Below are 25899 nucleotides of genomic sequence, written 5' to 3'. Positions count from 1 at the left end.
CAGTGTGTTTGTCACGGGTACTACCTCGTGCCCAGCCTGGTTCCAGCACTGTCAGCTGTTTCCAGGTACTGTCAAACTCACTGAGACACCTATGCGTTGCCCCGTCGTGTTGCGGTCGAGTTAGCCAACTCCAGGGTGCCTCCAGTTTAGGAGCTTCCTATGTGGGCTGCATGAATTGGTAGTCAAGGCTGGTTCTGTAGTGCCAGTAGGCCCAGCTCCCCCTGTAGGACTGTTGGGGTTCGGTAACTGCGGCTGCCTCGCGGCCTAGCTGTTCTCTCCTCTCCTGTGGGCCTTCGGGTCCACCACCTGGTTCCAGCACCGTCAGCTGGTTCCGGGCCGAGCCTTTGGCTTAGGTGCCTCCTCCTGGGTATCCGAGTTCCACCAACGCCAGGCGGTCCTCGGTAGCGCTTTTAAGCGCGGGCACCTACAGCTTAGTAACCGGGTTCCAGCACCGTCAGCTGGTCCTTGGTTGTGCCATTGGCTCTTGCACACTGGGGCAACGCATCCGGGTTCCAGCACCGCCAGCTGGTTCTCGGCAGTGTTTTTGTCACAGGTACTCCCTCGTGCCAAACCTGGTTTCAGCACCGTCAGCTGTTTCCGGGTTGTGTCAAATTCGCTGAGACGCCTATGCTTGTCCCGTCGTGTTGCGGTCGGGTTAGCCAACTCCAGGGTGCCTCCAGTTTAGGAGCTTCCTATGTGGGCTGCATGAATTGGTAGTCAAGGCTGGTTCTGTAGTGCCAGTAGGCCCAGCTCCCCCTGTAGGACTGTTGGGGTTCGGTAACTGCGGCTGCCTCGCGGCCTAGCTGTTCTCTCCTCTCCTGTGGGCCTTCGGGTCCACCACCTGGTTCCAGCACCGTCAGCTGGTTCCGGGCCGAGCCTTTGGCTTAGGTGCCTCCTCCTGGGTATCCGAGTTCCGCCAACGCCAGGCGGTCCTCGGTAGTGCTTTTAAGCGTGGGCACCTACAGCTTAGTAACCGGGTTCTAGCACCGTCAGCTGGTCCTCGGTCGTGCCATTGGCTCTTGCACACTGGGGCAACGCATCCGGGTTCCAGCACCGCCAGCTGGTTCTCGGCAGAGTTTTTGTCACAGGTACTCCCTCGTGCCAAACCTGGTTTCAGCGCCGTCAGCTGTTTCCGGGTTGTGTCAAACTCGCTGAGATGCCTATGCTTGCCCCGTCGTGTTGCGGTCGGGTTTGCCAACTCCAGGGTGCCTCCAGTTTAGGAGCTTCCTATGTGGGCTGCATGAATTGGTAGTCAAGGCTGGTTCTGTAGTGCCAGTAGGCCCAGCTCCCCCTGTAGGACTGTTGGGGTTCGGTAACTGCGTCTGCCTCACGGCCTAGCTGTTCTCCCCTCTCCTGTGGACCTTCGGGTCCACCACCTGGTTCCAGCACCGTCAGCTGGTTCCGGGCCGAGCCTTTGGCTTAGGTGCCTCCTCCTGGGTATCCGAGTTCCGCCAACGCCAGGCGGTCCTCGGTAGTGCTTTTAAGCGCGGGCACCTACAGCTTAGTAACCGGGTTCCAGCACCGTCAGCTGGTCCTCGGTCGTGCCATTGGCTCTTGCACACTGGGGCAACGCATCCGGGTTCCAGCACCGCCAGCTGGTTCTCGGCAGTGTTTTTGTCACAGGTACTCCCTCGTGCCAAACCTGGTTTCAGCACCGTCAGCTGTTTCCGGGTTGTGTCAAACTCGCTGAGACGCCTATGCTTGCCCCATCGTGTTGCGGTCGGGTTAGCCAACTCCAGGGTGCCTCCAGTTTAGGAGCTTCCTATGTGGGCTGCATGAATTGGTAGTCAAGGCTGGTTCTGTAGTGCCAGTAGGCCCAGCTCCCACTGTAGGACTGTTGGGGTTCGGTAACTGCGTCTGCCTCGCGGCCTAGCTGTTCTCTCCTCTCCTGTGGGCCTTCGGGTCCACCACCTGGTTCCAGCACCGTCAGCTGGTTCCAGGCCGAGCCTTTGGCTTAGGTGCCTCCTCCTGGGTATCCGAGTTCCGCCAACGCCAGGCGGTCCTCGGTAGTGCTTTTAAGCGCGGGCACCTACAGCTTAGTAACCAGGTTCCAGCACCGTCAGCTGGTCCTCGGTCGTGCCATTGGCTCTTGCACACTGGGGCAATGCATCCGGGTTCCAGCACCGCCAGCTGGTTCTCGGCAGTGTTTTTGTCACAGGTACTCCCTCGTGCCAAACCTGGTTTCAGCACCGTCAGCTGTTTCCGGGTTGTGTCAAACTCGCTGAGACGCCTATGCTTGCCCCGTCGTGTTGCGGTCGGGTTAGCCAACTCCAGGGTGCCTCCAGTTTAGGATTCTTCCTATGTGGGCTGCATGAATTGGTAGTCAAGGCTGGTTCTGTAGTGCCAGTAGGCCCAGCTCCCCCTGTAGGACTGTTGGGGTTCGGTAACTGCGGCTGCCTCGCGGCTTAGCTGTTCTCTCCTCTCCTGTGGGCCTTCGGGTCCACCACCTGGTTCCAGCACCGTCAGCTGGTTCCGGGCCGAGCCTTTGGCTTAGGTGCCTCCTCCTGGGTATCCGAGTTCCGCCAACGCCAGGCGGTCCTCGGTAGTGCTTTTAAGTGCGGGCACCTACAGCTTAGTAACCGGGTTCCAGCACCGTCAGCTGGTCCTCGGTCGTGCCATTGGCTCTTGCACACTGGGGCAACGCATCCGGGTTCCAGCACCGCCAGCTGGTTCTCGGCAGTGTTTTTGTCACAGGTACTCCCTCGTGCCAAACCTGGTTTCAGCACCGTCAGCTGTTTCCGGGTTGTGTCAAACTCGCTGAGACGCCTATGCTTGCCCCGTCGTGTTGCGGTCGGGTTAGCCAACTCCAGGGTGCCTCCAGTTTAGGAGCTTCCTATGTGGGCTGCATGAATTGGTAGTCAAGGCTGGTTCTGTAGTGCCAGTAGGCCCAGCTCCCCCTGTAGGACTGTTGGGGTTCGGTAACTGCGTCTGCCTCGCGGCCTAGCTGTTCTCTCCTCTCCTGTGGGCCTTCGGGTCCACCACCTGGTTCCAGCACCGTCAGCTGGTTCCGGGCCGAGCCTTTGGCTTAGGTGCCTCCTCCTGGGTATCCGAGTTCCGCCAACGCCAGGCGGTCCTCGGTAGTGCTTTTAAGCGTGGGCACCTACAGCTTAGTAACCGGGTTCTAGCACCGTCAGCTGGTCCTCGGTCGTGCCATTGGCTCTTGCACACTGGGGCAACGCATCCGGATTCCAGCACCGCCAGCTGGTTCTCGGCAGAGTTTTTGTCACAGGTACTCCCTCGTGCCAAACCTGGTTTCAGCACCGTCAGCTGTTTCCGGGTTGTGTCAAACTCGCTGAGACGCCTATGCTTGCCCCGTTGTGTTGCGGTCGGGTTAGCCAACTCCAGGGTGCCTCCAGTTTAGGAGCTTCCTATGTGGGCTGCATGAATTGGTAGTCAAGGCTGGTTCTGTAGTGCCAGTAGGCCCAGCTCCCCCTGTAGGACTGTTGGGGTTCGGTAACTGCGGCTGCCTCGCGGCCTAGCTGTTCTCTCCTCTCCTGTGGGCCTTCGGGTCCACCACCTGGTTCCAGCACCGTCAGCTGGTTCCGGGCCGAGCCTTTGGCTTAGATGCCTCCTCCTGGGTATCCGAGTTCCGCCAACGCCAGGCGGTCCTCGGTAGTGCTTTTAAGCGCGGGCACCTACAGCTTAGTAACCGGGTTCCAGCACCGTCTGCTGGTCCTCGGTCGTGCCATTGGCTCTTGCACACTGGGGCAACGCATCCGGGTTCCAGCACCGCCAGCTGGTTCTCGGCAGTGTTTTTGTCACAGGTACTCCTTCGTGCCAAACCTGGTTTCAGCACCGTCAGCTGTTTCCGGGTTGTGTCAAACTCGCTGAGACGCCTATGCTTGCCCCGTCGTGTTGCGGTCGGGTTAGCCAACTCCAGGGTGCCTCCAGTTTAGGAGCTTCCTATGTGGGCTGCATGAATTGGTAGTCAAGGCTGGTTCTGTAGTGCCAGTAGGCCCAGCTCCCCCTGTAGGACTGTTGGGGTTCGGTAACTGCGTCTGCCTCGCGGCCTAGCTGTTCTCTCCTCTCCTGTGGGCCTTCGGGTCCACCACCTGGTTCCAGCACCGTCAGCTGGTTCCGGGCCGAGCCTTTGGCTTAGGTGCCTCCTCCTGGGTATCCGAGTTCCGCCAACGCCAGGCGGTCCTCGGTAGTGCTTTTAAGCGCGGGCACCTACAGCTTAGTAACCGGGTTCCAGCACCGTCAGCTGGTCCTCGGTCGTGCCATTGGCTCTTGCACACTGGGGCAACGCATCCGGGTTCCAGCACCGCCAGCTGGTTCTCGGCAGTGTTTTTGTCACAGGTACTCCCTCGTGCCAAACCTGGTTTCAGCACCGTCAGCTGTTTCCGGGTTGTGTCAAACTCGCTGAGACGCCTGTGCTTGCCCCGTCGTGTTGCGGTCAGGTTAGCCAACTCCAGGGTGCCTCCAGTTTAGGAGCTTCCTATGTGGGCTGCATGAATTGGTAGTCAAGGCTGGTTCTGTAGTGCCAGTAGGCCCAGCTCCCCCTGTAGGACTGTTGGGGTTCGGTAACTGCGTCTGCCTCGCGGCCTAGCTGTTCTCTCCTCTCCTGTGGGCCTTCGGGTCCACCACCTGGTTCCAGCACCGTCAGCTGGTTCCGGGCCGAGCCTTTGGCTTAGGTGCCTCCTCCTGGGTATCCGAGTTCCGCCAACGCCAGGCGGTCCTCGGTAGTGCTTTTAAGCGCGGGCACCTACAGCTTAGTAACCGGGTTCCAGCACCGTCAGCTGGTCCTCGGTCGTGCCATTGGCTCTTGCACACTGGGGCAACGCATCCGGGTTCCAGCACCGCAAGCTGGTTCTCAGCAGTGTTTTTGTCACAGGTACTCCCTCGTGCCAAACCTGGTTTCAGCACCGTCAGCTGTTTCCGGGTTGTGTCAAACTCGCTGAGACGCCTATGCTTGCCCCGTCGTGTTGCGGTCGGGTTAGCCAACTCCAGGGTGCCTCCAGTTTAGGAGCTTCCTATGTGGGCTGCATGAATTGGTAGTCAAGGCTGGTTCTGTAGTGCCAGTAGGCCCAGCTCCCCCTGTAGGACTGTTGGGGTTCGGTAACTGCGTCTGCCTCGCGGCCTAGCTGTTCTCTCCTCTCCTGTGGGCCTTCGGGTTCACCACCTGGTTCCAGCACCGTCAGCTGGTTCCGGGCCGAGCCTTTGGCTTAGGTGCCTCCTCCTGGGTATCCGAGTTCCGCCAACGCCAGGCGGTCCTCGGTAGTGCTTTTAAGCACGGGCACCTACAGCTTAGTAACCGGGTTCCAGCACCGTCAGCTGGTCCTCGGTCGTGCCATTGGCTCTTGCACACTGGGGCAACGCATCCGGGTTCCAGCACCGCCAGCTGGTTCTCGGCAGTGTTTTTGTCACAGGTACTCCCTCGTGCCAAACCTGGTTTCAGCACCGTCAGCTGTTTCCGGGTTGTGTCAAACTCGCTGAGATGCCTATGCTTGCCCCGTCGTGTTGCGGTCGGGTTAGCCAACTCCAGGGTGCCTCCAGTTTGGGAGCTTCCTATGTGGGCTGCATGAATTGGTAGTCAAGGCTGGTTCTGTAGTGCCAGTAGGCCCAGCTCCCCCTGTAGGACTGTTGGGGTTCGGTAACTGCGTCTGCCTCGCGGCCTAGCTGTTCTCTCCTCTCCTGTGGGCCTTCGGGTCCACCACCTGGTTCCAGCACCGTCAGCTGGTTCCGGGCCGAGCCTTTGGCTTAGGTGCCTCCTCCTGGGTATCCGAGTTCCGCCAATGCCAGGCGGTCCTCGGTAGTGCTTTTAAGCGCGGGCACCTACAGCTTAGTAACCGGGTTCCAGCACCGTCAGCTGGTCCTCGGTCGTGCCATTGGCTCTTGCACACTGGGGCAACGTATCCGGGTTCCAGCACCGCCAGCTGGTTCTCGGCAGTGTTTTTGTCACAGGTACTCCCTCGTGCCAAACCTGGTTTCAGCACCGTCAGCTGTTTCCGGGTTGTGTCAAACTCGCTGAGACGCCTATGCTTGCCCCATCGTGTTGCGGTCGGGTTAGCCAACTCCAGGGTGCCTCCAGTTTAGGAGCTTCCTATGTGGGCTGCATGAATTGGTAGTCAAGGCTGGTTCTGTAGTGCCAGTAGGCCCAGCTCCCCCTGTAGGACTGTTGGGGTTCGGTAACTGCGTCTGCCTCGCGGCCTAGCTGTTCTCTCCTCTCCTGTGGGCCTTCGGGTCCACCACCTGGTTCCAGCACCGTCAGCTGGTTCTGGGCCGAGCCTTTGGCTTAGGTGCCTCCTCCTGGGTATCCGAGTTCCGCCAACGCCAGGCGGTCCTCGGTAGTGCTTTTAAGCGCGGGCACCTACAGCTTAGTAACCGGGTTCCAGCACCGTCAGCTGGTCCTCGGTCGTGCCATTGGCTCTTGCACACTGGGGCAACGCATCCGGGTTCCAGCACCGCCAGCTGGTTCTCGGCAGTGTTTTTGTCACAGGTACTCCCTCGTGCCAAACCTGGTTTCAGCACCGTCAGCTGTTTCCGGGTTGTGTCAAACTCGCTGAGACGCCTATGCTTGCCCCGTCGTGTTGCGGTCGGGTTAGCCAACTCCAGGGTGCCTCCAGTTTAGGAGCTTCCTATGTGGGCTGCATGAATTGGTAGTCAAGGCTGGTTCTGTAGTGCCAGTAGGCCCAGCTCCCCCTGTAGGACTGTTGGGGTTCGGTAACTGCGGCTGCCTCGCGGCCTAGCTGTTCTCTCCTCTCCTGTGGGCCTTCGGGTCCACCACCTGGTTCCAGCACCGTCAGCTGGTTCCGGGCCGAGCCTTTGGCTTAGGTGCCTCCTCCTGGGTATCCGAGTTCCGCCAACGCCAGGCGGTCCTCGGTAGTGCTTTTAAGCGTGGGCACCTACAGCTTAGTAACTGGGTTCTAGCACCGTCAGCTGGTCCTCGGTCGTGCCATTGGCTCTTGCACACTGGGGCAACGCATCCGGGTTCCAGCACCGCCAGCTGGTTCTCGGCAGAGTTTTTGTCACAGGTACTCCCTCGTGCCAAACCTGGTTTCAGCACCGTCAGCTGTTTCCGGGTTGTGTCAAACTCGCTGAGACGCCTATGCTTGCCCCGTTGTGTTGCGGTCGGGTTAGCCAACTCCAGGGTGCCTCCAGTTTAGGAGCTTCCTATGTGGGCTGCATGAATTGGTAGTCAAGGCTGGTTCTGTAGTGCCAGTAGGCCCAGCTCCCCCTGTAGGACTGTTGGGGTTCGGTAACTGCGGCTGCCTCGCGGCCTAGCTGTTCTCTCCTCTCCTGTGGGCCTTCGGGTCCACCACCTGGTTCCAGCACCGTCAGCTGGTTCCGGGCCGAGCCTTTGGCTTAGGTGCCTCCTCCTGGGTATCCGAGTTCCGCCAACGCCAGGCGGTCCTCGGTAGTGCTTTTAAGCGCGGGCACCTACAGCTTAGTAACCGGGTTCCAGCACCGTCAGCTGGTCCTCGGTCGTGCCATTGGCTCTTGCACACTGGGGCAACGCATCCGGGTTCCAGCACCGCAAGCTGGTTCTCGGCAGTGTTTTTGTCACAGGTACTCCCTCGTGCCAAACCTGGTTTCAGCACCGTCAGCTGTTTCCGGGTTGTGTCAAACTCGCTGAGACGCCTATGCTTGCCCGGTCGTGTTGCGGTCGGGTTAGCCAACTCCAGAGTGCCTCCAGTTTAGGAGCTTCCTATGTGGGCTGCATGAATTGGTAGTCAAGGCTGGTTCTGTAGTGCCAGTAGGCCCAGCTCCCCCTGTAGGACTGTTGGGGTTCGGTAACTGCGGCTGCCTCGCGGCCTAGCTGTTCTCTCCTCTCCTGTGGGCCTTCGGGTCCACCACCTGGTTCCAGCACCGTCAGCTGGTTCCAGGCCGAGCCTTTGGCTTAGGTGCCTCCTCCTGGGTATCCGAGTTCCGCCAACGCCAGGCGGTCCTCGGTAGTGCTTTTAAGCGCGGTCACCTACAGCTTAGTAACCGGGTTCCAGCACCGTCAGCTGGTCCTCGGTCGTGCCATTGGCTCTTGCACACTGGGGCAACGCATCCGGGTTCCAGCACCGCAAGCTGGTTCTCGGCAGTGTTTTTGTCACAGGTACTCCCTCGTGCCAAACCTGGTTTCAGCACCGTCAGCTGTTTCCGGGTTGTGTCAAACTCGCTGAGACGCCTATGCTTGCCCGGTCGTGTTGCGGTCGGGTTAGCCAACTCCAGAGTGCCTCCAGTTTAGGAGCTTCCTATGTGGGCTGCATGAATTGGTAGTCAAGGCTGGTTCTGTAGTGCCAGTAGGCCCAGCTCCCCCTGTAGGACTGTTGGGGTTCGGTAACTGCGGCTGCCTCGCGGCCTAGCTGTTCTCTCCTCTCCTGTGGGCCTTCGGGTCCACCACCTGGTTCCAGCACCGTCAGCTGGTTCCAGGCCGAGCCTTTGGCTTAGGTGCCTCCTCCTGGGTATCCGAGTTCCGCCAACGCCAGGCGGTCCTCGGTAGTGCTTTTAAGCGCGGTCACCTACAGCTTAGTAACCGGGTTCCAGCACCGTCAGCTGGTCCTCGGTCGTGCCATTGGCTCTTGCACACTGGGGCAACGCATCCGGGTTCCAGCACCGCCAGCTGGTTCTCGGCAGTGTTTTTGTCACAGGTACTCCCTCGTGCCAAACCTGGTTTCAGCACCGTCAGCTGTTTCCGGGTTGTGTCAAACTCGCTGAGATGCCTATGCTTGCCCCGTCGTGTTGCGGTCGGGTTAGCCAACTCCAGGGTGCCTCCAGTTTGGGAGCTTCCTATGTGGGCTGCATGAATTGGTAGTCAAGGCTGGTTCTGTAGTGCCAGTAGGCCCAGCTCCCCCTGTAGGACTGTTGGGGTTCGGTAACTGCGGCTGCCTCGCGGCCTAGCTGTTCTCTCCTCTCCTGTGGGCCTTCGGGTCCACCACCTGGTTCCAGCACCGTCAGCTGGTTCTCGGCAATGTCTTTTGCTCTTGTACCTTCTGCTCCCCTCCTGGTTCCAGTACCGTCAGCTGGTTCCGGGCAGAGCCTTTGGCTTAGGTGCCTCCTTCTGGGTATCCAAGTTCCACCAACGTCAGGTGGTCCTTGGTAGTGCTTTCAGGCACGGGTACCTCCTGCTTAGTAACTGGGTTCCAGTAACGTCAGCTGGTCTTCGGTAGTTCCATTGGCTCTTGGACCTTCGGCTACCCATCCGGGTTCCAGTACCGTCAGCTGGTTCTCGGCAGTGTCTTTTGCTCTTGTACCTTCTGCTCCCCATCCTGGTTCCAGTACCATCAGCTGGTTCCGGGCAGAGCCTTTGGCTTAGGTGCCTCCTTCTGGGTATCCGAGTTCCGCCAACGTCAGCTGGTCCTCGGTAGTTCCATAGGCTCTTGAACCTTCGGGTAGCCATCCGAGTTCCAGTTCCATCAGCTGGTTCTTGGCATTTTCTCAGCCTTCTTGTACCTTCTGCTACATTTCCAAGTTGAAGACCCTAACGTCGACGACCAGAAAGACCACCCCGATGACGACGACGACCGCGGAGACGACGACTGCGGAGACGACGACACTGGAGACGACGACCCTGGAGACGACGACATGGAAGACCGAGATGCAGAAGAACAAGAGGCTGCAGAACAAAGAGCAGAAGAACATTAAGCATAACACTTAATATCAGAGCAAAAGATATTATCTAAATTATATGCAGAAGAAGACTAAGCAGTGTATGGGGGTGAGTCCGTTCCTCCTCGTGGTGCCCCTGGATAAAGCCTGATGCTGCAGGCCAAACTGAACGCGGACAAATGTAACTTTTGTGACTGGCAGAACGGAAGGTGTAATCTTCCAATTTTTATAGATAACAACTACGGGAATGCCTGTCACAAATGAAAATATGATAAAGAAGTAGAATAGGAAGAATAATAACAGTTGAAGGGTGTGGAATAGTGAAACATCAATATCTGACAAAATAAAAAAAAAATTTACATAGTCAATATCTTTGTCACTCCGAACGTCTTTAAAAAAAAAAAAAAAAACATGCTATTCTATTTGATTGGGCTAAACCTCTTTGACTTTAATGTCTCCGCCACCTCCCCAAATACATCCTGCATTATTCTTAGTTGTTTTCCTTCAAGTAGAATGAACTTACAAGGAAAGAAAGGGTTTATTTTAATTCCGATATTTTGGTCCCATTGACTTGCATTGGGATCGGGTATCGGTATCAGCGATATCCGATATTTTTTGAATATCGGCCGATCCTATCCGATACCGATACTTTCCGATATCGGAAGGTATCGCTCAACACTACTCATGAACAAAACAGTCTCAGAATCACTGGGATATGTTGAAGTGTTTCAGATTTATTACCACATAAAGGTCAGAATTGTAGATTTTTGCCTGGTCAGAAGGGGGAAAATAGGCTGGGGGGTGAGTTGGTTGAAGCTGGCCAGTTTGCTGAATTTGGCCAGTTTCTCTATCAATGCTCCTCTGATGTTGCAGAGGGTAAGCAGCTTCTCTTAGCAGCACTGGAGAGTACACAGATCCAGCGAGCAGAATGACATTGCCCCTTGTATGAACAGGCAAATAATCAGGAAGCAAGGAGACTTCAATGCTGCAATACTGAAGATCAATATTGAGACAAACTTTTTAGTAATGTAGAAATGTTTTTTCTTATATGTCTTAATATTGCATATGTTCACTTTTACCGACAGTTAATATATTTTCTTCTGTCTACAGACGTGACCTGTACCTGCAAACTCTGGTGTTGTGGTGAATGAGCACTAAATTCAGAATATCTAATGCAACAATATTAACCCCTTCCCGACCTTTGACGCCACGTAGGCGTCATGAAAGTCGGTGCCAATCCGACCCATGACGCCTATGCGGCGTCATGGAAAGATCGCGTCCCTGCAGACCGGGTGAAAGGGTTAACTCCCATTTCACCCGATCTGCAGGGACAGGGGGAGTGGTAGTTTAGCCCAGGGGGGGTGGCTTCACCCCCTCGTGGCTACGATCGCTCTGATTGGCTGTTGAAAGTGAAACTGCCAATCAGAGCGATTTGTAATATTTCACCCATTATAACGGGTGAAATATTACAATCCAGCCATGGCTGATGCTGAAATATCATCGGCCATGGCTGGAAATACTAATGTGCCCCCACCCCACCCCTCCGATCGCCCCCCCAGCCCCCCGATCTGGCCGGTACACTGCTCCGGCTCCCCTCCGTCCAGTGCTCCGCTCCCCCCGTGCTCGTGTCCGCTCCCCCGTGCTCCAATCACCCCCCCGTGCTCCAATCACCCCCCCTGCACTCCGATCCACCCCCCCGTGCTCCGTTCCAGCCCCCCGTGCTCCGTTCCAGCCCCCCCGTGCTCCGTTCCACGCCCCCCGCGCTCCGTTCCACCCCTCCCGCGCTCCGATTCCCCCCCCCGTGCTCCGATCCCCCCCCCCGTGGTCCCCCCCCACCCTATCATACTTACCGATCCAGCCGTGGTCCTGTCCGTCTTCTCCCGGGCGCCGCCATCTTCCAAAATGGCGGGCGCATGCGCAGTGCGCCCGCCGAATCTGCCGGCCGGCAGATTCGTTCCAAAGTGCATTTTGATCACTGAGATAGATTATATCTCAGTGATCAAAATAAAAAAAATAATAAATGACCCCCCCCCCTTTGTCACCCCCATAGGTAGGGACAATAAAAAAATAAAGAAATTTTTTTTTTTCCACTAATGTTAGAATAGGGTTAGGGTTAGGGGTAGGGTTAGGGTTAGGGGTAGGGTTAGGGGTAGGGCTAGGGTTAGGGCTAGGGTTAGGGGTAGGGTTAGGGGTAGGGTTAGGGGTAGGGTTAGGGTTAGGGCTAGGGTTAGGGCTAGGGTTAGGGTTAGGGTTAGGAATGTGCACACGTACTCTGGTCCTCTGCGGATTTTTCCGCTGCGGATTTGATAAATCCGCAGTGCTAAACCGCTGCGGATTTATGGCGGATTTACCGCGTTTTTTTCTGCGCATTTCACTGCGGTTTTACAATTGCGATTTTCTATTGGAGCAGTTGTAAAACCGCTGCGGAATCCGCACAAAGAAGTGAAATGCTGCGGAATGTAAACCGCTGCGTTTCCGTGCAGTTTTTCCGCAGCATGTGTACAGCGATTTTTGTTTGCCATAGGTTTACATTGAACTGTACACTCATGGGAAACTGCTGCGGATCCGCAGCATTTTCTGCAGCGTGTGCACATACCTTTAGAATTAGGCTATGTGCACACGGTGCTGATTTGGCTGCGGATTCGCAGCAGTGTTCCATCAGGTTTACAGTACCATGTAAACATATGAAAAACCAAATCCGCTGTGCCCATGGTGCGGAAAATACCGCGCGGGAACGCTGCGTTGTATTTTCCACAGCATGTCAATTCTTTGTGCGGATTCCGCAGCGTTTTACACCTGTTCCTCAATAGGAATCCGCAGGTGAAATCCGCACAAAAAACACTGGAAATCCGCGGAAAATCCGCAGGTAAAACACAGTGCCTTTTACCCGCAGATTTTTCAAAAATGGTGCGGAAATATCTCACACGAATCCGCAACGTGGGCACATAGCCTTAGGGTTAGGGTTGGAATTAGGGTTGTGGTTAGGGTTAAGGGTGTGTTGGGGTTAGTGTTGTGGTTAGGGGTGTGTTGGGGTTAGGGTTGTGATTAGGATTATGGCTACAGTTGGGATTAGGGTTAGGGGTGTGTTGGGGTTAGTGTTGGAGTTAGAATTGAGGGGTTACCACTGTTTAGGCACATCAGGGGTCTCCAAACGCAACATGGCGCCACCATTGATTCCAGCCAATCTCGTATTCAAAAAGTCAAATGGTGCTCCCTCACTTCCGAGCCCTGACGTGTGCCCAAACAGTGGTTTACCCCCACATATGGGGTACCAGCATACTCAGGACAAACTGCGCAACAATTACTGGGGTCCAATTTCTCCTGTTACCCTTGTGAATCTAAAAAAATGCTTGCTAAAACATAATTTTTGAGGAAAGAAAAATGATTTTTTATTTTCACGGCTCTGCGTTGTAAACGTCTGTGAAGCACTTGGGGGTTCAAAGTGCTCACCACATATCTAGATAAGTTCCTTGGGGGGTCTAGTTTCTAAAATGGGGTCACTTGTGGGGGGTTTCTACTGTTTAGGCACACCAGGGGCTCTGCAAACGCAACGTGACACCCGCAGACCATTCCATCAAAGTCTGCATTTCAAAAGTCACTACTTCCCTTCTGAGCCCCGACGTGTGCCCAAACAGTGGTTTACCCCCACACATGGGGTATCAGCGTACTCAGGAGAAACTGGACAACAACTTTTGGGGTCCAATTTCTCCTGTAACCCTTGGGAAAATAAAAAATTCTGGGCTAAATAATTATTTTTGAGGAAAGAAAACGTATTTATTATTTTCACGGCTCTGCATTATAAACTTCTATGAAGCACTTGGGGGTTCAAAGTGCTCACCACACATCTAGATAAGTTCCTTTCAGGGTCTAGTTTCCAAAATGGGGTCACTTGTGGGGGGTTTCTACTGTTTAGGCACATCAGGGGCTCTGCAAACGCAACGTGACGCCCGCAGAGCATTCCATCAAAGTCTGCATTTCAAAACGTCACTACTTCAATTCCAAGCCCCGGCATGTGCCCAAACAGTAGTTTACCCCCACATATGGGGTATCACCGTACTCAGGAGAAACTGGACAACAAATATTGGGGTCAAATTTCTCCTGTTACCCTTGGGAAAATTAAAAAATTCTGGGCTAAATAATTATTTTTGAGGAAAGAAAACGTATTTATTATTTTCACGGCTTGGCATTATAAACTTCTGTGAAGCACCTGGGGGTTTAAAGTGCTCAATATGCATCTAGATAAGTTCCTTTGGGGGTCTAGTTTCCAAAATGGGGTCACTTGTGGGGGGTTTCTACTGTTAAGCCACATCAGGGGCTCTGCAAACGCAACGTGACGCCCACAGAGCATTCCATCAAAGTCTGCATTTCAAAACGTCACTACTTCACTTCCGAGCCCCGGCATGTGCCCAAACAGTGATTTACCCCCACATATGGGGTATCAGCGTACTCAGGAGAAACTGGACAACAACTTTTGGGGTCAAATTTCTCCTGTTACCCTTGGGAAAATAAAAAATTGCAGGCTAAAAGATCATTTTTGAGAAAATAATTTTTTTTTTTATTTTCATGGCTCTGCGTTATAAACTTCTGTGAAGCACTTGGGGGTTTAAAGTCCTCACCACACATCTAGATTAGTTCCTTTGGGGGTCTAGTTTCTAAAATGGTGTCATTTCTGGGGGATCTCCAATGTTTAGGCACACAGGGGCTCTCCAAACGTGACATGGTGTCCGCTAATGATTGGAGCTAATTTTCCATTTAAAAAGCCAAATGGCGTGCCATCCCTTCCGAGCCCTGCCGTGCGCCCAAACAGTGGTTTACCCCCACATATGGGGTATCAGCGTACTCAGGACAAACTGGACAACAATATTTGGGGTCCAATTTCTCCTATTATCCTTGGCAAAATAGGAAATTCCAGGCTAAAAAATCATTTTTGAGGAAAGAAAAATTATTTTTTATTTTCATGGCTCTGCGTTATAAACTTCTGTGAAGCACCTGGGGGTTTAAAGTGCTCAATATGCATCTAGATAAGTTCCTTGGGGGGTCTAGTTTCCAAAATGGGGTCACTTGTGCGGGAGCTCCAATGTTTAGGCACACAGGGGCTATCCAAACGCGACATGGTGTCCGCTAACGATGGAAATAATTTTTCATTCAAAAAGTCAAATGGCGCTCCTTCCCTTCCGAGCCTTACCATGTGCCCAAACAGTGGTTTACCTCCACATGTGAGGTATTGGTGTACTCAGGAGAAATTGCCCAACATATTTTAGGATCCATTTTATCCTGTTGCCCATGTGAAAATGAAAAAATTGAGGCTAAAAGAATTTTTTGGTGAAAAAAAAGTACTTTTTCATTTTTACGGATCAATTTGTGAAGCACCTGGGGGTTCAAAGTGCTCACTATGCATCTAGATAAGTTCCTTGGGGCGTCTAGTTTCCAAAATGGGGTCACTTGTGGGGGAGCTCCAATTTTTAGGCACACGGGGGCTCTCCAAACGTGACATGGTGTCCGCTAAAGAGTGGAGCCAATTTTTGATTCAAAAAGTCAAATGGCGCTCCTTCCCTTCCAAGCCCTGCCGTGCGCCAAAACAGTGGTTTACCCCCACATATGAGGTATCAGCGTACTCAGGACAAATTGGACAACAACTTTCGTGGTTCAGTTTCTCCTTTTACCATTGGGAAAATAAAAAAATTGTTGCTAAAAGATAATTTTTGTGACTAAAAAGTTAAATGTTCATTTTTTCCTTCCATGTTGCTTCTGCTGCTGTGAAGCACCTGAAGGGTTAATAAACTTCTTGAATGTGGTTTTGAGTACCTTGAGGGGTGCAGTTTTTAGAATGGTGTCACTTTTGGGTATTTTCAGCCATATAGACCCCTCAAACTGACTTCAAATGTGAGGTGGTCCCTAAAAAAAATGGTTTTGTAAATTTCGTTGTAAAAATGACAAATCGCTGGTCGAATTTTAACCCTTATAACTTCCTAACAAAAAAAAATTTTGTTTCCAAAATTGTGCTGATGTAAAGTAAACATGTGGGAAATGTTATTTATTAACTATTTTGTGTCACATATCTCTCTGGTTTAACAGAATAAAAATTCAAAATGTGAAAATTGCGAAATTTTCCAAATTTTCGCCAAATTTCCGTGTTTATCACAAATAAATGCAGAATTTATTGACCTAAATTTACCACTAACATGAAGCCCAATATGTCACGAAAAAACAATCTCAGAACCGCTAGGATCCGTTGAAGCGTTCCTGAGTTATTACCTCATAAAGGGACACTGGTCAGAATTGCAAAAAACGGCAAGGTCTTTAAGGTCAAAATAGGCTGGGTCTTGAAGGGGTTAACAAATGTGGCTCAAAGTGTGCTAGCATACATACATTTGTAAAAAAAAGAATGAAATAAATAGCTACCTATTTTTAAATGATAGATTTGTTGTATTTTATTCTATTTTGTGTATTCTTTTGACTAGTCCATGTAACTAGCTCTCAGGCATACATTCTGACTTTAGAACTCATTGCCGAAAAGAAGCACAATGTAGCTTTTTGTCTTGAACACATTTAACGTTTGATCAAACATTTAACTAGAATTGTGCTAAGAACTGCAAGAAAATGTTTGGCTGATAAAAGTCTTACTGCATGCCAGTGTTTAGAAACAAGCAAATGAAAGTATTTAGTGGGCTTAATTAGAAATAAAAATGGCTTCTGAGAAAATTCCCAAAATAAATTTCACAGTAGGGTTTTATGACAAAAAAAGAAAATTAAAACAATATCTCCAAATGTAGATGGACTACCACAATTGCTGTAGTGTATTTAGTTGGGTTTTAATTCAGTTTATTAGCATAATTGTTTTAAGAACCTTATTAACTGCACCCTTTGTTTTGTTGATAAAGAGAATTGTATTTTGGATGCTATAGAGATAAAGATTATAGATTGATTTCATATTTATTTGATGTATTTCAATCACTATGGCACATCTAAAATACATTAAGGGGATACCAAGGCTTTAGTGACAATTTTTAGTGGCAACAAAAATGTACAAAATTTGTCTTGTGTTGTTTTTGTAAAAGAAATTGTGATATTCTGCAATCTTACACCACTTTTAAAAAGTGAGTAGGGGGTTGGCATGGTTAGTAATTTTTGAATAGCAACTTTTTAATAAGTCCCAAAAAAGTCACATTTTCTCTCCAGTATGATCAATAGTGTAAAAAAGTGAGAACAAATGTTTTAAACAGAGTTTTATCTAAAATGGGAGAAATTTATCAAACATCATGTTACATTTAATAAAGATTATTATTATTATTATTATTATTACATTTTGAAAAATTTGGCACAAATAAAAGTAATACATTCAATAGTAAACAATTCCCTCATGACAAATTTCCTTCATTGATGGTTTAATAAAATATATTTGTTGCATTTGTTGAAAGAGGAATGCATACAAATTGAACATTGTCGTCAAAATGAGCTTTTACATATTTTTTTTATTTTAACTACTTCCGGACGACCCATAGACTTCAAACATTTGCATTCCACTCTGTACTAACATTTTGTATAAGATCATGCAGCAGCAAGAGCAGGGGGCCATCAGTCAGACACAGCTGACTCCCTACAGAGAAGGTAGAGTTGGTGTAATACCACCTCCACCTTCCTGCTCACTGTATAAACAGCACAGAACAAGCACTGTGCATACAGTATAGGAAGTGTTGGCAGCAGTTCCTCCTTCAGATCTAGCAATAATAGAATCGCTGGGTGTAGGGAGGCAGCTGATGGATACTAGGAGGCCCAGACAGTGTGAATGAGCAGATCTGTGGAAGTTCAGGATTGTTGGGTTTGGCTGAACTTGAGTCCAAAGACCCCAGACCTGAACCTCATAGAAGTTAATGGGGTCCTGAATTTTAATGCTGCGTAATGGCTGTAAAATGTTTGTAATAAAGGCTAAGGGGCTGCAAAATGGGGGTAAGAGTAGGACAATTGCCCTGCAAACAAATGTGGATAGGAAAATGACTTAAAATAACATATAATAACATTTTTTTTTTAATAATCTTGAACCATGATGTGGAGGTCTAAGTGGTGGAGTGGAGCAGTGCCTTGCATTTGTAGCTTTCTGTACATGTTAATAAATTAATGAAAACAACAACGTGAGGTCATAATTTGGCATGGCTATGATGGGGCTGGAAGTATCCACAGCTTTAAAGTTTGTTGATTGGCTGCGCTGCGGGCTCTGGAATGCTAACTTGGAAAGACCCTGGTGGTGGTTCTAGTACCATTGGAACGGTTAAAGGATCGAGTACGGTGGGAGCGGCTTCTTGTTCAGATATCACTGATGCGGCTTTAAGCTCAAGTACCTCCGGAGCGGTGTCAGGCTCAAGTACCGCAGGAGTGGAGTCAGGCTCAGGTACACTTGAAGCGGTGTCAGGGTTCAAGTACCACAGGTGCAGTATCAAGATTCAGGTACCACAGGAACAGTGTCAGACTCAAGTACCTCAGGTGCAGTGTGAGACTTAGTTACTGAAGGTGTGATGTCAAGATTCAGGTACCGCAGGAGTGGTGTGAGACTCAGGTACAGGAGCTGCGGTGTCAGGGTTCAGGTACCATCGGAGCAGTGTCAGGATTCAGATACTGCAGGTGTGGCTTCAGGGTTCAGGTACCACAGCTTTGGCTTTTAGAGTTTAGGACTATACAACCCAAGATATAGAAAAAGGTTCAGACTCATACAAGACAGGATAGAGGGACCTGGCAACTTACTAGCTGCACAACACTAGGAAATGAAAAACGTTGCTCAGGCACCTCCTACTGGGGAGCGTGCTTTATATACTTTATGCCTCCCAGCTATTATCTGGGGGAATTTCCAAAATGCATGTGTTGCCCCTTTAAGAGTCACTAAGCTGTCAGGTGGCCTGCATGGCAGGCACAAGGAAACATGGCAGGGATCAAGGACACTGCTGCATGGCTGGGTTTACTGCCGGGAGGGTGAAAATGCAGGGTCGCTGACATTAGCATCACAGTACTCCCCTTATGCCCTCTCTTCTTTAAGCCTGCAAGGAATCTCTGCAGCAGAAGTGAAGCATCAATTCGCTCATTGGACTCCCACAGTCTCTCTTCTACAATAAATCTGCCATGGTTAGGACATTAGTATTGAAAGATAGGAGACAAAAAAAGCGCAAATAGGGTCTTATCCCCAGGATTGTTCTTAATCAATTGTGAGAGAACTGCTCACCTGGTAGTACACAGTACAAGCGTGTATTTGTCAGCTGCTGCAGATCCACAGGTCGGCGTTGCGACCTCTCAGAACCGTTATAATAAATGAAATGTGGATTACATCTGCGCTGCTGCGACAAATAATAGATCCAGATATACTGTTAGGGTGTTCGGGTGGTTTATTCAACGCGTTTCGAAGCTCAAAGGCTTCTTTTTCAGGAAGTTTCCACACAAAGATATCAAGGTTATCTTTGTGTGGAAACTTCCTGAAGAAGAAGCCTTTGAGCTTCGAAACGCGTTGAATAAACCACCCGAACACCCTAACAGTATATCTGGATCTATTATTTGTCGCAGCAGCGCAGATGTAATCCACATTTCATTTATTATAATGGTTAGGACATGGTTAATGTCCTGTTCTCTCAGGGTTAATGTGGTTGGCCTCTCTCTCAAGATGGGAGGAGTATTTATACTCGCTCCTGGACTGGTTTCTTTGTCAGCTATATCTTCTGCTTCAGTCTGTATGCTTGACCCCCTAGAGTGTGTGCTGGCCTGCATAGTGTTTATCATGCTTTCCGTGCTTTACTCTGATCGTTCTCCTGGATTACTGAACTCTGGCATTTCTTCTAACTATCCCCTGTCTATCCCTTCTGGTATCCCTTCTGGTATCTCATGATCTCCTGATTACGACCTCTGCTTGATTATTCTTTAGTGCTTGTCCCTACTCTGTTTCCCGGAATCTGGCTCCACCCCCTGACCTCCTCACACTCTGTCACATGTCTTAGGGCCTGTTAGTTACCTGGTCACTCTGTCACATGTCTAAGGTCCTGTTGGTGATCAGGTTAGTTACTCGATGTCTTGCTCAGCTCCTTTGCTGCTGTGTGCAGCTTCTCCTGCAGCATTTATACCCAGGCGCCGTGACAAAATCATCTCTTGACCACTAGATCTTCATTCCTCAGGAGAACCTGTTTAATGACAAGAACTTAAGATACGCTCTCTGGGTCCATCTTCAATTCAATGTCAAGAATAATACAATTTTGAAGGAGAGATAACAGGTCTATGGACCCCGATTTGTTTTCAAGGCTGAATTCTTTCCAGATCACCAGAAAAGTGCCTCTACCTTTGGTACTCAGGAGCACTAGAACAGGAGAGAAGACCTGTTTTAGGGAAAGAATGGAAGATACCTTTTTTGATTCAGGTTCCAGGATGACATGTTCTCGACGAGGTGAGGATCCCGGAGGCAGGTCAATGGAACCATTGTACGTTCTGTGCAGAGGCAACATCTACACTTCCTTCTCATCGTAGATCTGTCTAAAGAAAAGAATTGAAGATACTTTCCCCAGAGCCATCTTCAACTCACTGTCCAGGATTTTAGAAGTGCAGACCCATGGAAGTTCGGGTCCGGTGAGTTTGGCTGACCAGTTAAAAAAGTTGGTTTCAGGTACCAGAACAGTACCCAGACCTGAACCCGGACCCCATTCACTTGAATGAGGGGCCCAAACATCCATTGTTTGTCACGCTGTCAGGTACAGGACAGTGCAGCAAATTCCATTAATGATCTACAGTAAAATCATCACCACCAGTCAGACAGCTATGCTTCCCATGCTGTCAAAAACAGCATGAGCGTTCAGCTGTAATTGGCAGTATAAATTTTACCTCTGGTCACTGTTGTCAGCTGATGGGACGACTGCTCCCGATAGCCAACACTTGCTGCTGACATGGTAGAGGAGTGGGTCTTCTCCTTTCTTCTAACTGCACATTTAACCCTATCCCACCTCTACCCTCCCTTATCCTCCTTTCTTTTGAAGTCCACTCTGTCCGCATCTACTCTCCCTCCAACCTCCAAGTGGCCGTCATATACCGACCTCAGGGTCCGGCCACTGTCTTTATTGACCAATTCTCTACCTGGCTTCTTTACTTTCTTTCCACTGACATTCCCACTATCATCATGGGTTAACATCAACATCCCCACTGTTACCCTTCAGTCAACAACCTCCAAACGTCTGTCCCTTACTTCATCTTTTGGTCTTACTCAGTAGTCCTCCGCAGCCACCTACACAGACGGACATAGACCTGGTCTTCACCTGTCTCTGCTCTCTATCTAACTTCACCACCTCCCCTCTCCCTCTATCCGACCACCATCTGCTCACTTTCTCATCACTGTCCTCCTCACGGGTCACCCATGTCCAGCAACATGCGCACCCCACAGAAACCACACCTAGACACCCACACACTCTCTGACTCTATACTACCACTGGCATCCATATCCTCACTCTATGACACAGACAGTGCCACTGCTTTCGACAATGCCATTCTCGCATCAGCTATTGACACGGTTGCCCCTCTCTTTGATGGCAAAATGCGACGTATCAATAGACAACCCTGGCGCAATAACACCACGAAAAAGCTCTGGCAAGTGTCTAGGGTTGCAGAGCGGCATTGGAAAAAAACACATTCGCAAGACAACTTCACTGTATTCAAACAGGCAACACTCAGTTTCAAATCTGCTCTCACCTCTGCTAGACAAGCCTATTTCACAACCCTTGTATCTTCCCTATCCTACAACGTTAAACAATTATTCAAAACTTTTAACTCCCTCCTCTGCCCCCCACTGCCCCCTCCAACCTCCCTCATCTCTGCTGAGGACTTTGCTCCACACTTTAAAAATAAGAGCGACCAAACAAGGCAAGTCTTCATTGTTCTACCACCACAGCACCTTTGTATACCAGACCATTGACCAAACCCCATAACTACCCTATACAACATCACTGAAGGGGAACTATTTGTCCCCTCTCCAAATGGCACCTCACCACTTGTGCACTCGACCCCATCCCATGCCACCTCCAACCCAACCTCACCACCACTCTTATTCCATTCCTAACCCACCTCTTCAACCTATCACTAACTTCTGGTACATTCCCTTCTGCTTTCAAACATGCTACAATCACGCCTATCCTTAAAAAGCCAACCCTCAATCCAACTTCTATGTCCAGCTATCGCCCAACATTGCTACTCCCATTCACTTCCAAACTCCTGGAGCAGCACATCCATGCTGAACTTTCCTCCTACCTCTCATCTAACTTGCTCTTTGACAATCTACAATCTGGTTTCCATCACCATCACTCAACTGTGACAGCCCTGACCAATATTACTAACGACCTACTTACAGACAAAGCTAGCGGACAATACTCTATACTGCACCTTCTAGACCTGTCCTCTGTTTTCGAAACAGTTGAACACTGCCTCCCACTACAGATACACTCCTCCTTTGGCATAAAAGACCTCACACTATCCTGAATCTCATCATACCTTTCCAACCGCACATTCAGCGACTCTCACTCCCACACTACCTCCTCATCCCACCCTCTCTCTGTTGGAGTCCCCCAAGGCTCTGTTCTAGGAACCTTACTCTTCTCAATCTACACACTTGGCCTGGGGCAACTCATAAAGTCCCATGGATTCCAGTACCACCTTTATGCTGATGACACTCAGATTTACCTCTCTGGCCCAGATGTCACCTCTTTGCTGTCCAGAATCCCAGAGTGTCTATCCTCCTTCTCCTCTCGCTTCCTCAAACTCAATGTGGACAAATCTGAACTCATCATCTTTCCTCCATCTCATAGACCTTCCTTACCTGACTTATCTATCGCAATTAACAACATCATGCTTTCCCCCATACCAGAAGTGCACTGCCTCGGAGTAACCCTTGACTCTGCCCTGTTCTTCAAACCGCACATCCAAGCTCTTTCCACCTCCTGTCGCCTCCAGCTCAAAGGTATCTCCAGAATCCATCCTTTCCTCAACCTTCAATCTACTAAAATGCTTGTGCATGCACTCATCATCTCCCGCCTCGACTACTGCAACATCCATTTCTGTAGCCTCCCTGCTAACACCCTTGCACCTTTCCAGTCATCCTTAACTCTGCTGCCTGACTAATTCATCTTTCTCCTCGCTACTCCTCCGCTTCCCCCCTCTGCAAATCTCTTCACTGGCTCCCATTCCCTCAGCATATCCAGTTCAAATTACTAATCCTGACCTACAAAGCCATCAATAACTTGTCTCCTCCATATATCTCTGAACTAATCTCCCAATATTTTCCCTCACGTTATCTCCGGTCCTCCCGAGACCTCCTTCTCTCCTCCACACTTATTCAATTCTCACCCATCTGCCTTCAAGACTTCTCCTGAATATCCCCCATCCTCTGGAATTCTTTGCCCCAACACGTCAAACTATCAACCACATTCAGATCCTTCAGATGGAACCAGAAAACCCACCTCTTCAGGAAAGCTTACAGCCTGCACTGACCACACTGCCTTCCCACTACTACCGAAGCTACCACCTCACCAACACGGAGCTCCGGCAACCATCAACCTATTGTCTCCTTCCCCACCATCCTGTAGAATGTAAGCTCGCAAGGGCAGGGTCCTCGCCCTTCTGTATCAGTCTGTCATTGTTAATTTGTTTACTGTAAGTAATATCTGTAATTTCTATGTACCCCTTCTCATGTACAGCACCATGGAATAAATGGTGCTATATAAATAAATAATAGTAATAATAATAATTTTTATCTTCCAGTCTTTATTTTCCTTTGCATCAGATCACAATCTCAGTACCTGCAGGTAAAAAACGGGCTGTCGACTCTACAGTCGGACTATGCCGATTGTTCCATCTGTATTGGCAAACTTTTAATGCCAATGCAGTAGACAGAAGGTTTTCTGAACTACTTCTCTCTATGTAAGTTTTCTCAGAATCTAATTGTGCTTCAGGACATCCAGCATCTCATCCAGACAATTTTACAAATGTTCATATCCAAGACAAGAGGGAGAAATTCATCATCATGGACATTAGCAACAATTAGACCTTGTCTTGAGAGTTCTGCTTGGGGACATTTATATTGTTGGTTTCCAGCTGAGGAACAGCTTACCCATTGCTTGCAATAACATTAATTCAGGTTTATGGAAAATGGAGTAGCTGGTCAGAATTCCAGTAAAGCTCATAGTAAGAGGTTTGGATGGTGGTGACTAGGGTTGAGCGAAACGGGTCGGCCATTTTCAGAAGTCGCCGACTTTTGGCAAAGTCGGGTTTCATGAAACCCGACCCTACCCCTGTGTGGGGTCGGCCATGAGGTCGGCGATCTTCTGAATCTGGTATCGGAATTCCGATACCGAGTTCCGATATGTTTGCAATATTGGAAATCGGTATCGGAATCCATATTTAAGTGTAAAATAAAGAATTAAAATAAAAAATATTGCCATACTTACCCTCTGACGAGCCCTGGTACTAACCGGCAGCCTTCCTTCCTTAGAATCAGCGCGTGAAGGGCCTTAGATGACGTCGCGACTTGTGACTGGTCGCGCGTCCGCCCATGTGACCGCTCACGCGACCAATCACAAGCCGCGACGTCACCGAAGGTCCTTCAAGCGCTGATTCTTAGGAAGGAAGGCTGCTGGAAAGAAGCAGGGCGCGTCCGAGGGTGAGTATATACCTAATAGGAATATACTCACCCTCGGACGCGCCCTGCTTCTTTCCGGCAGCCTTCCTTCCTAAGAATCAGCGCTTGAAGGACCTTCGGTGACGTCGCGGCTTGTGATTGGTCGCGTGAGCGGTCGCGCGACCAATCACAAACCGCGACGTCATCTAAGGCCCTTCACGCGCTGATTCTTAGAAACGAAGGCTGCCGGTTAGTACCAGGGCGCGTCAGAGGGTAAGTATAGCAATATTTTTTATTTTAATTCTTTATTTTACACTTAAATATGGATCCCAGGGCCTGAAGGAGAGTTTAATCTCCTTCAGACCCTGGGAACCATTGGAAACCCAATGCACTGCATTGGGTTTCGTGTTTCGGCCGACCCCGACCCCGACTTTTTTATAGGATCGGCCGATTTCACTCGACCCGACTTTTGAAAAAGTCGGGTTTCGTGTAACCCGACCCGATCCTATAAAAGTAAAAGTCGCTCAACCCTAGTGGTGACTTGTGCGTTACTGTCAAGTAAAGCTGCAAAAAGGAATTCTGTCAATGTCAATTATCATTATAGAACACTGGCCAATGTACTATATCTAAGGGTGCAATATGGGTGGTCTGGACCAAGGCGGTTTTTCTTCTCGAGTGATGGTCCTCTTCCCCAGGGTATTTCAGTTTAAATGTTTGCACTCCTACCCAATATGGTCACTTCTCTTGCACGTCCTGCAAATATGCCTCCATTGACAGTCAAACTGATCTTTGGGCCTTCTTCCAGGTTTCCCATAGCCATTTCCGCTAGAGACATAACACCACTCATATCTTTGATACCAGGAAACTTCAGGATGCTGATACTGCTGCTTTAAATCCTCCAGCTCCTCATTCATTACTGTGAGCCTATTGATTAACTATGCAACATGCTTATGAAAGTCCCCTGCAGCATCATGGGCTACAACTTGGGCACAGTTGGTAACAGTTTCTTTGAGGAAAATTGATGACACTATTCCAGGTTTAGGAAAAGCACTCTTAGTCTGGTCATATGGGCTACTGCAAGTGAGAACCTTTCACAATCATGACATAAACCCTGCCTACTTTGATGAGCAGGGAAGCAGCCAGAGTTTTGAAGCATCACGTGGGACGAGGTCCCACCTCCACTACAGCACAATTACCACAAGGAGCTCAGCCTAAGGCCGGTTTCACACGTCAGTGGCTCCGGTACATGAGGTGACAGTTTCCTCACGTACCGGAGCCACTGACACACATAGACACATAAAAATCAATGCACCGGTTCAGATGTCATTGATTTTTTGCGGACCCTGTCTCCGTGTGCCAAACACGGAGACATGTCAGTGTTCGTGGGAGCGCACGTATTACACGGACCCATTAAATTCAATGGGTCCATGTAAAGCAAGTATCGCACACGGACGTTGTCCGTGTGCAGTCCATGTGCCGTGCAGGAGACAGCGCTACATTAAGCGCTGTCCCCCCACTGGTGCTGAAGCCGCAATTCATATCTTCCCTGCAGCAGCGTTTGCTGTAGAGAAGATATGAATAAATGTGTTTAAAGTAAGGATCTATGTACCCCCCGCCCTCCCACCCCCTGTGCGCCCCCCCCCCGCTGTTCTGAAAATACTCACTGCTTCCTCTCCTGGCCGCATCTTCTCCTGTATGCGGTCACGTGGGGCCGCCGATTACAATCATGAATATGCGGCTCCACC

Source organism: Ranitomeya imitator, chromosome 1, assembly GCF_032444005.1.
Source record: "Ranitomeya imitator isolate aRanImi1 chromosome 1, aRanImi1.pri, whole genome shotgun sequence".
NCBI lineage: Eukaryota > Metazoa > Chordata > Amphibia > Anura > Dendrobatidae > Ranitomeya > Ranitomeya imitator.
This window is presented reverse-complemented; position numbering follows the sequence as displayed.